The sequence below is a fragment of the Oncorhynchus mykiss genome, chromosome 20 (assembly GCF_057628025.1).
Source record: "Oncorhynchus mykiss isolate SJ-2025 chromosome 20, ASM5762802v1, whole genome shotgun sequence".
Taxonomy (NCBI): Eukaryota; Metazoa; Chordata; class Actinopteri; order Salmoniformes; family Salmonidae; genus Oncorhynchus; species Oncorhynchus mykiss.
The window spans coordinates 35,085,159-35,098,835 of record NC_143041.1 but is presented as its reverse complement, the minus strand read 5'-3'; the positions used below and the strand labels follow the sequence as shown (position 1 = coordinate 35,098,835).

The following is a 13,677-nucleotide window of genomic DNA, read 5'->3' as shown; positions in this document are numbered from 1 at the left end:
TTTATATTCTTCTTTTATCCAACGACGATACACACACACATTCACACAAACACACATCAGAGGCTGGAGCAGAGGGCAGCCGCAATGCAGGGCCCAAACCTATTAGTCGTCTTCTTTTGTGTGTACGTTTTTGTTCTCTGCCTGGTCCCAGATCAGTTTCTGCTGTATAGCCAACTCCGATGTTTGTTCACATGCCAAACTTGGCATGACAATGACCTTAAGAGTTTTCAAGAAAAGCACAAACAAATTTGACTCATTTTGTGGTTATCTGCGGCTTACATTATTGTATTTTATTTTCTGGAATGTATGTTTCATCATGACCTCAAACCGTTTGAAAGGTCACTGCATGCATTTGACGTACACTGAGTGTTCAACCTATTAGAAACACCTTCCTAATATTGAGTTGCACCCCCTTTTACCCTCAGAGGTATGCTGGCCCTTTTTGACTCCAATGATTCTCACAGTTGTGTCAAGTTGACTGGATGTCCTTTGGGTGGTGGACCATTTTTGATACACATGGGAAACTGTTGAGCATGACAAAACCCAGCAGTGTTGTAGTTCTTGACACAAACCGGTGCGCCTGGTACCTACTACCATACCCCGCGCACTTTGAAAAAAATTGTTGTCTTTCCCATTCACCCTCTGAATGGCACACACACACAATCCATGTCTCAAGACAAAAAAATCAATCTTTAACTTGTCTCCTCCCCTTTATCTACACATATTGTAGTGGATTTAACAAATTACATAAATAAGGGATCATAGCGTTCACCTGTATTCACCTGGTCAGTCTACGGTGCCTTCAGAAAGTATTCACTACAAAGATACAGGGATCCTTCCTAACTCAGTTGCCAGAGAGGAAGGAAACCACTCATTGATTTCACCATGGGGCCAATGGTGACTTTAAAAGAGTTAGAGTTTAATGACTGTGATAGGAGAAAACTGAGGATGCATCAACAACATTGTAGTAACTCCACAATACTAACCTAATTGACAGAGTGAAAAGAAGGAAGCTTGTACACAATAAAAATATTCCAAAACATGCATCCTGTTTGCAACAAGGCACTAAAGTAATACTGCAGAAACATTTTGAAAATCAATTACATTTTTGTCCTGAATACAGTGTTATGTTTGTGGCAAATCCAATACAACACATTAATGATTACTACTCTCCATATTTTCAAGCATAGTGGTGGCTGCATCATGCTACTGTATTGGTATACTTGTAATCGTTAAAAACATGTTTTCACTTTGTGATTATGAGTTATTGTGTGTAGATGGGTGAGAAATTGGTTTATTTAATACATTTTGAATTCAGGCTGTAACACAACAAAATGTGCAATAAATCAAGGGGTATGAATACTTTCTGGAGGCACTGTATGTCATGAAAGAGCAGGTGTTCTTAATATTTTGTTCACTCAGTGCGCATTACATGCTTACCCAACAACTTACACAATATGGATGTTCTCATAACTGTCCTAATATTACACGTAGTATGTGTTGTGTTATGTGCTCTTAGCTGTTCGATGATGCATCTGACCTCAATAACAGAGGGTGAATCACGTCTCCAGCAGGGTACCCCATCATCAGCTTAACATAGCATCACTGTGTATGCCAATGTATGCTATGACACTGCTAGACAGTGCTATGACATATGCTGCAATCAAATGTGCCATATTACATTTAGAAACATGACAAAGGACACATTGGAATAGAGTGATTTAATAATCTCTCCTTTTGGAGAAACAAACAGAGATTTTAAGTATTATATATAATTACATGTAAATTAACACATGCAGGTGCATTTTCATCATATAAATTATTGTTCCGAAAAATGGTTGAAAATGAAGCTTTATTAGTTCTTTCAAATAAGATATTTTGCTTGTGGAGCTTACAGACAACCCAAAACATGTTTAAAAGAAGTAACTAAATAAATATGTGTTTCACTAAATACAGTGCCTTGCGAAAGTATTCGTCCCCCTTGAACTTTGCGACCTTTTGCCACATTTCAGGCTTCAAACATAAAGATATAAAACTGTATTTTTTTGTGAAGAATCAACAACATGTGGGACACAATCATGAAGTGGAACGACATTTATTGGATATTTCAAACTTTTTTAACAAATCAAAAACTGAAAAATTGGGCGTGCAAAATTATTCAGCCCCTTTACTTTCAGTGCAGCAAACTCTCTCCAGAAGTTCAGTGAGGATCTCTGAATGATCCAATGCTGACCTAAATGACTAATGATGATAAATACAATCCACCTGTGTGTAATCAAGTCTCCGTATAAATGCACCTGCACTGTGATAGTCTCAGAGGTCCGTTAAAAGCGCAAAGAGCATCATGAAGAACAAGGAACACACCAGACAGGTCCGAGATACTGTTGTGAAGAAGTTTAAAGCCGGATTTGGATACAAACATATTTCCCAAGCTTTAAACATCCCAAGGAGCACTGTGCAAGCGATAATATTGAAATGGAAGGAGTATCAGACCACTGCAAATCTACCAAGACCTGGCCGTCTCTCTAAACTTTCAGCTCATACAAGGAGAAGACTGATCAGAGATGCAGCCAAGAGGCCCATGATCACTCTGGATGAACTGCAGAGATCTACAGCTGAGGTGGGAGACTCTGTCCATAGGACAACAATCAGTCGTATATTGCACAAATCTGGCCTTTATGGAAGAGTGACAAGAAGAAAGCCATTTCTTAAAGATATCCATAAAATGTGTCGTTTAAATTTTGCCACAAGCCACCTGGGAGACACACCAAACATGTGGAAGAAGGTGCTCTGGTCAGATGAAACCAAAATTGAACTTTTTGGCAACAATGCAAAACGTTATGTTTGGCGTAAAAGCAACACAGCTCATCACCCTGAACACACCATCCCCACTGTCAAACATGGTGGTGGCAGCATAATGGTGTGGGCCTGCTTTTCTTCAGCAGGGACAGGGAAGATGGTTAAAATTGATGGGAAGATGGATGGAGCCAAATACAGGACCATTCTGGAAGAAAACCTGATGGAGTCTGCAAAAGACCTGAGACTGGGACGGAGATTTGTCTTCCAACAAGACAATGATCCAAAACATAAAGCAAAATCTACAATGGAATGGTTCAAAAATAAACATATCCAGGTGTTAGAATGGCCAATTCAAAGTCCAGACCTGAATCCAATCGAGAATCTGTGGAAAGAACTGAAAACTGCTGTTCACAAATGCTCTCCATCCAACCTCACTGAGCTCGAGCTGTTTTGCAAGGGGGAATGGGAAAAAATTTCAGTCTCTCGATGTGCAAAACTGATTGAGACATACCCTAAGCGACTTACAGCTGTAATCACAGCAAAAGGTGGCGCTACAAAGTATTAACTTAAGGGGGCTGAATAATTTTGCACGCCCAATTTTTCAGTTTTTGATTTGTTAAAAAAGTTTGAAATATCCAATAAATGTTGTACCACTTCATGATTGTGTCCCACTTGTTGTTGATTCTTCACAAAAAAATACAGTTTTATATCTTTATGTTTGAAGCCTGAAATGTGGCAAAAGGTCGCAAAGTTCAAGGGGGCCGAATACTTTCGCAAGGCACTGTAGATATTTGCGAAAAATCCGTAGTTCAACAATTTTAACAATGCTGGTTCTATTGGAAGCTGGATTGCGTGCAGACTAGACTGTATGGCCAGGACTCATTTAGGTCATTGTGTATAGGGGAGGATAGGGGTAAGTTGCTCCTACCTCTCTAAAGTTGCTTTTGTGTGTGTCTCACCAGGGAGAGACAGCACTATGTGGGGTGGCCTCCTCAAGCACTATTGTAGTGAAGAAATACACATGATGCTTCATAGGGCACAGCCCAGGGGGCGTTTTCTGCCTCCATGCTCAAAATAACAAATAAAAGAGAAATGAAAAAAAGAGGAGAGGCCAATGAAAACCAGGGTAGTTGTCGTTTAAATTGTTGTGCAATTCCGAGGCTATGAAGCGACTGCATGTCTTGGGATAAAAGAGAGTGATTTTGGTAGAGCAGTGAACATTGAATCACTTTCATGCCAAATTGATGGACCAGGGTATGGGCTTAGAGTTCACCCCTTGGGTATATGTGCACTGGGCTTGAAGGAGGTGTCTGGCTAATGCTTGATCAGCCACAGACCAAAAGAGTCAAGGAGTCAGAGGAATGGGGTCTGTCTCACAAACTAGCTGGCTGACCTCCAAAGACATAATAACAAGAGAATGGGCGGTCATTTAAGTCACATCACAACCTTTCACTCCTCAATTGCCCAGAAGTCGTTTGTGGTAATTGTGAGGTAAAACTAGTGGTCATTGTGGGTAATAGTAGAGAGTAAATGTGTTGAGGTAGCTTAAGCAGGAGAAATTAGGAAAGGAACAACAACTGAATGCATTCAACTGAAATGTGTCTTCTGCATTTAACCCAACCCCTCTGAATAGGTTGTACTTCTAAGCAAACATAAGAAATGTTATCCTACTACGTTATTTTCTTTGAGTTTCTAAAAGTATTCTGAATACGCAGTTTCTTCTGGCACTTGAAGTATTATCCAGATTTATTTACTTTTATTTTTAAATAAACATATTGTCCTTATTGTGAAAAGAGGATCGGTAATGTTGAAGTATTTACTTCCCGTGTTCACAGTGGGTTGATACTCAGCTGTGGGGGCTGCTTTCATATTATACTGCTGACATGTTCAAAGCGGTGTGTTGGCATAACTAATTAATAATTGATCAAAACGTCCCTTTTGAGAAACAAGCAAGGGCAATATTGTGCAATCAAAACAAATCTAGGAATAAAGAATATTGTAGTCTAGACAACATAATCAATAAAGGCACAGTCAAGTTACTTGATCCCTCTGATTGGATATTAGGTAGAGCCCAAGCCTTGACTCCTCTCTCTGATTGGGTATTGAGTGGAACCCGAGCTCGGCTCATTGGCTAATTGTCTCACTGTCCTCCGTGTGCATTTATGCCACAGAGGATAAGGCATTAATGCTGTCCAAAAGCAAATGAGCTTTTCAGGAATACATTTTGCATTCTATTGCATTCAAGGCTTTCGAGACTCACATATAGCAAATGATGGCTCAGTTTCTAGGGAATGCATACAGACACAATGATTGGGAACCTAAAATAGACACAGCCTCTCTCCATCCCTCCCCATGCCTCCCGAGTCCGTCGGAGTGTTCCAGACCATTTCTGTCTGTCCGCAAAGGGAGGGAGAAACCAACCCAGGCATCATCCTCTTTTACTAGCTTCCTGCCTGCCTGTCTGTTTTCATAGAGCTCAGTGCAAGTTTGTGACTGTAAGGAAAAGTGAGAGAGAGAGAGAGAGAGAGAGAGAGAGAGAGAGAGAGAGAGAGAGAGAAACAAAGAGAGACAGAAAGAGTGAGACAGAAAGAGACAGTGAGAGAGATAAAGAAATAATCCAAGCAAGTAAATTCCGATGTTATTATTCGTTTCCATTTCATAAATATTGATCTGGGGTAAATGTTTTCTCCCCCCTCCTAAGATTAGTCCTGGCCCGTGAACCGTAGCAGCGGCATGCAATCCACGGTGGAAGATCAGACAATGGTCTGTAATTGTGTCTAATCTGTAATCCGTGTATGAGGCACTATCTTAAATCGCGACACAAGCCGAAGAATTGGCCGTCAGGAAGGAAATGAAGCTTGATACTGCTGCTGATGCGCCTGTCCTACTTTTCTGTTCCAAATCGGTTCATCTTAATGGAATAGCAATGTGCTACTCCTGTCAATGAAAGCCATCCATGTTCATATTTGCTCACAGGTGTAAATGCATTCTGGATAGACTGTCAATATGAGCAGATACTACATACTGTCGAGTGCACACCACCTAAATAAGAGAAGCATAAAACGTCTACTCTCTCAGCTGAATAGGTGAATCATCTAACTGTATGCACATTACCTCCAATTGCTTTGAAAAAAATGGCCAAAAAATCTATTAATTACAATTTTCAATAAACAATCATCAATCCATTCGTTTTTTCCTCAACCATTGCTGGTGTCCATGATGACATGTTGTATGAACCACTCAAAGAAGCACCGTCATATCCATTGTGATCAAGTGTTGAGGAGGATCATTTGCTGATAGTTACAGAATCGACGGCTGTCTCATTACATCAAAAGGCCCTCTTTGTGTGAAACAGAAAGATAATCACCTAGATGTAGATAATCGAGTCCAGGACAAGCGTGTCATTATCAACATGATCTGTCACAGCATTATCAGTGTGTTTGTATCTGGGGTGCACCATTTTTATATGCAACCAATTACCTTTGTCTAGGCACTAGCCACTGTCTTTCATATATTCCTACCTCATCAGCCCACTTTTTCTGTCTCTCTGTGCTATTACACATCAGTGAAGGTCGGCACTGATTTGGTTCATCTTTCCCAACCCATTCCTGCAACCTTACCATTTACAGTTTAGTCATTTAGCAGACACTTATCCACATGCAGCAGCAATTAGGGTTAAGTGACTTGCTCAAGGGCACATCGACAGATTGTTCAACTAGTCTGCTCTGGGTTTATGAGCAAACAACCTGTCAGTTACTGGTCGAATGCTCTTAACCACTAGGCTACCTGCTTTCCCTATTTCAGAGCTATTATCCAACTTGTTAAATATGTTAGCACTGTGAATAAACAGATACAGAAACCGGTAAAAGACATTGCAGTAATCTGCCTGGTGGTACCTCAGGATCATTGCACCAACCCCCAGCTACTAACAAAGCTTTGATCTTTGATGCAAACAAAATGCAGCAAATTCCCAAGAGTCCTACATATGAAATTGCATGCACCACACACGCATACATAAATATACATCTTCCTTTTGGGAAATCTTTGAAGTTCATGGCCTGGTATCTGTAGATTATTCTGTAAGTATTGGTTTTACATATAATGTACTGTGTATGCGAAGCCGCCTGTAACCCTCCTCCAGATTGGCTATGAATCATACTCCAAAATAATTCAAAGTGAACCCATACCAATGTCTTAAAATAAATGAGAATTCAAGGACGAGAAATGCATACTTGCACACTCACACATACTTACATTGACAACTTAACACACACATACATACACAAACACATACACATGACACATACACTACATACTGTATGCCCACACATACTTAACATGCACACACGTAAGTACAGACCCAACACACTCTCTCATACACACACAGCGTACACTTTCACACTCACCATACACTGCTTCTAGTCACTTTAGCCCTACCTGTACAGTATGTACAGTACATATCTACCTTAATTACCTCGTACCCCTGCACATCGACTCGGTACTGGTACCCCCTGTATGTAGTCATGTTACTTTCTACTCCATAAATAGACATGTTATTATCTACTCCATATATATGGCCATGTTATATTCTACACCACAAATATAGCCATGTTATTTTCTACTCAATATATATATAGCCATGCTATTTTCTACTCCATATATATATAAATATAGCCATGTTATGATCTACTCTATATATATGTACATGTTATTTTCTACTCCATAAATATAGCTATGTTATTTCTACTCCATATGTATAGACATGTTATTTTCTACTCCATATATATACTGTATATACATGTTATTTTCCACTCCATATATATACTGTATAGACATGTTATTTTCCACTCCATATATATACTGTATAGACATGTTATTTTCCACTCCATATATATACTGTATAGACATGTTATTTTCCACTCCATATACTGTATATACTGTATAGACATGTTATTTTCTACTCCATATATATACTGTATAGACATGTTATTTTCCACTCCATATATATACTGTATAGACATGTTATTTTCTACTCCATATATATACTCAATAGACATGTTATTTTCCACTCCATATATATACTGTATAGACATGTTATTTTCTACTCCATAAATATAGCTATGTTATTTCTACTCCATATGTATAGACATGTTATTTTCCACTCCATATATATACTGTATAGACATGTTATTTTCTACTCCATATATATACTCAATAGACATGTTATTTTCCACTCCATATATATACTGTATAGACATGTTATTTTCCACTCCATATATATACTGTATAGACATGTTATTTTCTACTCCATATATATACTGTATATACATGTTATTTTCCACTCCATATATATACTGTATAGACATGTTATTTTCTACTCCATATATATACTGTATAGACATGTTATTTTCTACTCCATATATATACTGTATAGACATGTTATTTTCTACTCCATATATATACTGTATAGACATGTTATTTTCTACTCCATGTATATACTGTATAGACATGTTATTTTCTACTCCATATATATACTGTATAGACATGTTATTTTCTACTCCATATATATATACTGTATAGACATGTTATTTTCCACTCCATATATATACTGTATAGACATGTTATTTTCTACTCCATATATATACTCAATAGACATGTTATTTTCTACTCCATATATATACTGTATAGACATGTTATTTTCTACTCCATATATATACTGTATAGACATGTTATTTTCTACTCCAAATATATACTGTATAGACATGTTATTTTCTACTCCATATATATACTGTATAGACATGTTATTTTCTACTCCATGTGTATACTGTATAGACATGTTATTTTCTACTCCATATATATACTGTATAGACATGTTATTTTCTACTCCATATATATACTGTATAGACATGTTATTTTCCACTCCATATATATACTGTATAGACATATTATTTTATACTCCATATATATACTGTATAGACATGTTATTTTCTACTCCATATATATACTCAATAGACATGTTATTTTCTACTCCATATATATACTGTATATACATGTTATTTTCCACTCCATATATATACTGTATAGACATGTTATTTTCCACTCCATATATATACTGTATAGACATGTTATTTTCTACTCCATATATATACTCAATAGACATGTTATTTTCCACTCCATATATATACTGTATAGACATGTTATTTTCTACTCCATAAATATAGCTATGTTATTTCTACTCCATATGTATAGACATGTTATTTTCTACTCCATATATATACTGTATAGACATGTTATTTTCCACTCCATATATATACTGTATAGACATGTTATTTTCCACTCCATATATATACTGTATATACATGTTATTTTCTACTCCATATATATACTGTATAGACATGTTATTTTCCACTCCATATACTGTATATACTGTATAGACATGTTATTTTCCACTCCATATATATACTGTATAGACATGTTATTTTCTACTCCATAAATATAGCTATGTTATTTCTACTCCATATGTATAGACATGTTATTTTCTACTCCATATATATACTGTATATACATGTTATTTTCCACTCCATATATATACTGTATAGACATGTTATTTTCTACTCCATATATATACTCAATAGACATGTTATTTTCTACTCCATATATATACTGTATATACATGTTATTTTCCACTCCATATATATACTGTATAGACATGTTATTTTCCACTCCATATATATACTGTATAGACATGTTATTTTCTACTCCATATATATACTGTATAGACATGTTATTTTCTACTCCATATATATACTGTATATACATGTTATTTTCCACTCCATATATATACTGTATAGACATATTATTTTCTACTCCATATATATACTGTATAGACATGTTATTTTCTACTCCATATATATACTGTATAGACATGTTATTTTCTACTCCATGTATATACTGTATAGCCATGTTATTTTTCCTATTCCTATTTCTATTCCTATTTTTGTCACTATTGTTTATTTCTTTAATTAAAAAAAAAATGATATCTTTAACTGTGCATTGTTTTAAAAGGACCTGTAAGTAAGCATCACACTGTTCGTCTACACCTGTTGTTTACGAAGCATGTAATAAATACAATTTAATTTGATTTGTATGTGTTTATAAAATTAGAAAGGATGTGGGATTGCAGAAGGTCCTCTAAGAGCGAGCTGAGTAGTGTGTGTGTGTTTGTCCCTATGAGTGTGTGTGTACCTTCGTTCATTTCTGGAAGCAGCATGCAATATCTATTTACCATATATCAACTAAAGCCAATATATGAACATATTTGCACACAATACTAATTCAGCACAACTAAATAAGTTACAGGGAAGAAAATACATGGGCTTGTTATCCTCACTATATTAATTATTGAACAACATAGTACGTGTGTGTTTTGTCCCTCAGGACCCTCTTCAACCCAATGCTAGAGCATGCTGTCTAAACATTCCCATAGCCTTGTGGGATCCTTGGCGTGCACCACAGTGAGTGAAGTAGCTAGCTAGCTAATGTGATGACCCTAGCGTTTTTTAAGACAATCCGAACACACACACACACACACACACACACACACACACACACACACACACACACACACACACACACACACACACACACACACACACAGCGTTTCCTCCTGGAGCTAAGACAATCACCACCCACAGATCATTGCCTCTCATCATTGATCACCTTTTGGAACAGTTTAATGCTTTCATTGACACTCATTAGTTGATTAGGGTCAATCAACTGATGACCTCCAGGTACAAGAGGTTACATACAAAGCTACTGCATGGACAGGATGTGTGTGTGTGTGCGTGTGTGCAACAGATCACTACTAAATGAAATAGAAACAGTGAATTAATGATAATTATCCTCGTAGAGCCAACTAATGGGTTCATTCAGACTCAGCCATCTATGAAGATCTGTGAAGGAGATCAACCACTAAGCTGTTAGAAGTGTCCTATGGTTTTATATATACAGTACCAGTCAAAAGTTTGGAAACACCTACTCATTCAAGGGATGTTCTTTATTTTTACAATTTTCTACACCGTAGAATAATAGTGAAGACATCAGAACTATGAAATAACACTTGGGTGGCAGGTCGCCTAGTGATTAGAGCGTTTGGCCAGTAACCGAAATGTTGCTAGATCGAATCCCTGAGCTAAAAATACACATATAAAAATATGTTGTTCTGCCCCTGAACAAGGCAGTTAACCCACTGTTCCCCCGTAGGCTTTCATTGTAAATAAGAATTTGTTCTTAACTGACTTGCCTAGTTAAATAAATATGGGATCATGTAGTAAGCAAAAAATTGTTAACCAAATCAAAACATATTTGAGATTCTTCAAAGTAGCCACACTTTGCCTTGATGAGGGGCGGCAGGTCGCCTAGTGGTTAGAGCATTGGACTAGTAACTGAAAAGTTGCAAGATTGAATCCCCGAGCTGACAAGGTAAAAATCTGTTGTTCTGCCCCTGAACGAGGCAGATAACCTACCGTTCCTAAGCTGTCATTGAAAACAAGAACTTGGTCTTAACTGACTTGCCTAGTTAAATAAAGGTAAAAAATAAATACAATTACAGCTTTGCACACTCTTGGCATTCTCTCAACCAGCTTCATGAGGTAGTCACCTGGAATGCATTTCAATTAACAGGTGTGCCTTGTTAAAAGTTAATTTCTGGAATTTCTTTCCTTCTTAATGCGTTTGAGCCAATCAGTGGTGTTGTGACAAGGTAGGGGTGGTATACAGAAGATAGCACTATTTGGTAAAATACAAAGTCTATATTATGGCAAGAACAGCTCAAATAAGCAAAGAGAAATGACAGTCCATCATTGTTTTAAGACATGAAGGTCAGTCAATGCAGAAAATGTGAAGAACTTTGAACGTTTCTTCAAGTGCAGTCGCAAAAACCATAAAGCGCTATGATGAAACTGGCTCTCATGAGGACCGCCACAGGAAAGGATGACCCAGAGTCACCTCTGCTGCAGAGGATAAGTTCATTAGTTACCAGCCTTAGAAATTGCAGCCCAAATAAATGCTTCATAGAATTCCAGTAACAGACACATCTCAACATCAACTGTTCAGAGGAGACTGTGTGAGTCAGGCCTTCATGGTCGAATTGCTGCAAAGAAACCACTGCTAAAGGACACCAATGAGAAGAAGAGATTTGGTCTTTTAAGATTCCACGCCATCCCTTTCCTGTCAACTCCTGTGTGTCTTTCTGTGGTTGTTATTGTGTGTTGTCTTGGTCTCTGTGGGGAGTATATAGCCTGCCTCCAAAATGGCACCCTGTACTTTATATAGTGCATGACTTTTGACCAGGGCCCATAGGCAGGTGACAAAAACACACTGTCTTTTGTCTCTCTCCTTTCCTCATCTGGTTGTCAGTTGAAGAGAGGTAGGTGTGTGTTTTTTATTATCAGAGGGGGAGTGGAAGGAATGCCTCATCAAGACACTTTCCGTTTATCTCCACATGTCTAGGTGTCTAGTTTAGAAAATAATAGTGAGTTCAGCCAATTCTGCCTCTTCGAACACAGGTTGACGTTTGGTGAAGAACGTTATTGGTACACGCTGATCTGATTAGTTTGGAGCTATTCTTGTATGCCATTCAACAGGCCAGAACAGACTGCAGTAGACAACAGCAAAGAAGAAAATATGATTAGCCCATAGCATTGTAGCGGCAGCAGAAGAAGCATCAGCAACAGTCTCAGGAATAGGCCAGGGTGGACAGTGAAAGAGAATGTGAATAAATAAATAGATAAAGGGAGAGCGAGGATGAGACCGATAGCAGACAATACTTAGTCAAAACCTCCCAGAGATCAGACAGATAGCATTCTGTCTCACTACACCCTCCACTTCCTATCCCCAGCAGAGATCAGACAGACAGCATCCTGTCTCACTACACCCCCCACTTCCCATCCTCACCAGAGATCAGACAGACAGCATCCTGTCTCACTGTATCTCCCACTTCTCATCCCCAGCAGAGATCAGACAGACAGCATCCTGTCTCACTGCATCCCACTTCCCAATCCAAGCAGAGATCAGACAGACTGTCTCACTGCATCCCCCACTTCCCATCCTCAGCAGAGATCAGACAGACAGCATCCTGTCTCACTACACCCCCCACTTCCCAATCCAAGCAGAGATCAGACAGACAGCATCCTGTCTCACTGCCTCCCCCACTTCCCATCCCCAACAGAGAGGCTAAGAGAGGCTCCTGATAGGACCCTATCTGTGGCAGTGATGGATCCAGCCCTTCGCTTCACTGTATTATCACACCAGACCAGCTCTGTGACTTGAGATATTAATCATACAGGTGTCTGTGACAGGGACACCCAGGTAGCCAAGAGAACAGACAACCAGGTGGCTGAGAAGGCCATAGGAGATCAATGACTGAAGGGTTGGTAAAGTAAAAGCAAAGAAATGGAACACAACAATGTGTCATGTCCATGTTATGGCAGTAACAAGCTGAAATTAAGTATCATTTATTTGAAATGACTCTATTTACAGTAGCTGTATTGTCAAATCAAAGGCAGTAGGGCAGAAAAAAGGATTATATTAATCTCTAATGCTCTTGTTTGCTCTCAGAATGAAGGGAGGAAAGAGAACATTTGTAGTGGCGTTCATTGGGGCTCTTATCAGACTGAATTTCAGGCGTTTTAGTTTCTTCAATCCCAGTCATTAAAACATGATAAACTATAACACAGCTATAATTAGCCACCACAACCCACATACATATTTGCCCCTCTGATTATGAACAAACAGTCCAGCTAGCAGCATTCTCAAATTAACTTAGTAAACACTGTACTCCTAAATGGTCCAACTCTCATTCATGAGTTTGTTTCATTA

At 38.2% G+C, this 13,677-nt stretch overlaps 1 protein-coding gene across 32 annotated transcripts in view; it reads left to right on the top strand.

The window, feature by feature from the left end:
• LOC110498787 (neurexin-1a) overlaps positions 1 to 13,677 on the top strand; it is a 560,879-nt gene that overhangs the window by 477,875 nt on the left and 69,327 nt on the right. The gene's annotated exons all lie outside the window — the stretch shown is intronic.